The 2,104-nt window shown below is 43.5% G+C and overlaps 1 protein-coding gene across 1 annotated transcript in view; it reads left to right on the top strand.

The window, feature by feature from the left end:
• The first annotated feature begins 1,108 nt into the window (after positions 1-1,108).
• ARHGEF39 (Rho guanine nucleotide exchange factor 39) overlaps positions 1,109-2,104 on the top strand; it is a 17,561-nt gene continuing 16,565 nt past the window's right edge. The window contains 1 exon segment of the mRNA XM_014310067.2: positions 1,109-1,213. The gene's annotated coding sequence lies outside the window, so the exon portion shown is untranslated.

Raw genomic sequence — 2,104 nt, 5'->3', positions numbered from 1 at the left:
CGTGGGGCTGGGGCCATAGCCATAGCCATAGCCATAGCCATAGCCATAGCCATAGCCATAGCCATAACCATAACCATAACCGGGACCGCCACCGCTACCGGTGTTTGTGTCATGTCCCGTCCCGATCTCTACCCGGTCCTGGGCAGAATGAGCCCATGAATAGCCCAGCCTGAATTTGGTGGTAGCCCAGCTTTAGTCACAAGGCTCAACTGCATGCCCATAAAAATCCCTTTGGCTAAATTAGTCCCTGATTCCACCAAGTATTTCCTGAATTCAAGTCGCAGTCAGAGAAAAACATTTGGTTAAAGTTTAGTAAATGTTTGCGTAGTGTGCTCCTGTGGTTTGGTTTTTAAAATTTTTTTAATACTGGAAACATTTATTTATTTAAAACATATTTCACTTGATTAAAAAAAGACCAAAAAACCCCACCCAAAACAGAACTCTGATAATGAGCAAAATGCTTCGGTTTGGGCGAAGAATAGCTTTCTGTTCAATCTCACAAGACTTTTAATGGATCTTTTCTCATCTGCTGAAAAAATATAGTACCCTTGATTTTGACTGATCCAAAACACAGTTGTAGTACCCTGCAGCACAGGCGAATTTAAGGAAGGCTAGGGGCGTGTTTTACTTCCAGTATTAACTCCTGCAGTATTTACTCCTTTTGTCCTCAGGTTGGCTGAGGAGTGGCTGTGGGCTCCAGGGTTTCTCCCTTCCCCTTCCTCTGACCTCACAGTGTGGGATGGGCGGCCATGTGTCCCTTGGAGCTGTGTTTACACTCCTGAGACATAAAGAGGCTGTGCAATAAGAACAGGACATTTTTTGAGGGTACCCAAAAAATTTAGAAATGGTGAAGGGGATGCTGGTAATTGTGTACTATAGGTAGTTAACAGTAATAGAGGGTGTTCAGTGATTTTTGAATGTGAGCTGGGGAGAAGCAAGCTGGAGCAGTTCTGCCACTTGTGGGTGAAGTATTTTCTAGTGTACCCACAGGCTGCAGACAGCTCTCACCCTGCAGACCTCACACAGAATATATTGTGCAATAATGGGAGTGTTAGAACTTCTTTATGTGAGCAGTAGATGGTCAAACCTGGTATAACTTGTTTGTTTTAATTATTATGTGTTAAAAGAAATTGGTCGGCAAAATGAAAGCCTTGACTGCAGTCTACCCGGGCTAGAGGTGCTCTGTGAATGGCAGTGCTTTAGTCCTTTACTGGTGAGTACTTTGCAACTGCACTTGAATATAATCATGGAATAGTTTGGGTTGGAAAGGACTTTAAAGGGAAGGACCATCTCCTTCCAACAGCCCTGCAAAGCCCTAGGACACCTTCTACAGACAGGATGGTTCAGGGCCTCATCCAGCCTGGCCTTGAACACTTCTGGACTAAGGCTAAGCTTAAGGTGGTGTTCCCTGCACTGCAGTGTGCACTATTCCTCCCCATCCACACCAGGTCAGGCCTGTTTGACCAAGATGTGGTCTTGGCTAGGCTTGTTGTTTTGCTGTAAGTGAATATGAGGGCATGCTCCTATAAAAAAACCACTGTGCATGTCCCTCAGCTCTCTGGACTTTTGGCAACTCATTAAATGAGTCTGGTACTCACTTGATGTGGAACTTTTGTTTCAGACATTGATTTACGTGTTTGAAATGTCTCTGGAAGATGGTGTTTGACAAATCTCCTTCTCTATGATGACACATCTTTCTGTATTAGTGTATCTTGTCCATGTGGGAAACAACTTTTCAGTGGCAAGTCAGATTCCAGCAAAACTGCGAACTTGATGCTGGGGCAAGTGTGCAACTGCCTGCACTGCCTTTTCATCAAAAGAACAATATCTAACAATAACAATATCTAATAATAATATATAACAATATCTAATGTTCTGCTAAAACATGCCTCTTTCTCTGAGTGTGATAAATAATGTTTTCCTGTGCAACAAAATCATGATACTGTAGCAGAAGAGCCCAACGAATCTGGTGTGATTCACAGCAGTTGCTAGGCCTCTCTCACCTCCAGGAGCACAAAGAACAGCTAGAAAATGACAAAGCAAACCACTGGCTTCTTAGTAACCTCCATGGGAAAACAAGTAAGAGTGCTCTCTTCTCTTTCCC

Source organism: Geospiza fortis, unplaced genomic scaffold, assembly GCF_000277835.1.
Source record: "Geospiza fortis unplaced genomic scaffold, GeoFor_1.0 scaffold174, whole genome shotgun sequence".
NCBI classification, from domain to species: Eukaryota; Metazoa; Chordata; class Aves; order Passeriformes; family Thraupidae; genus Geospiza; species Geospiza fortis.
Note: the sequence above shows the minus strand (reverse complement) of the source record. Positions and strands in the feature narration are given on the sequence as shown.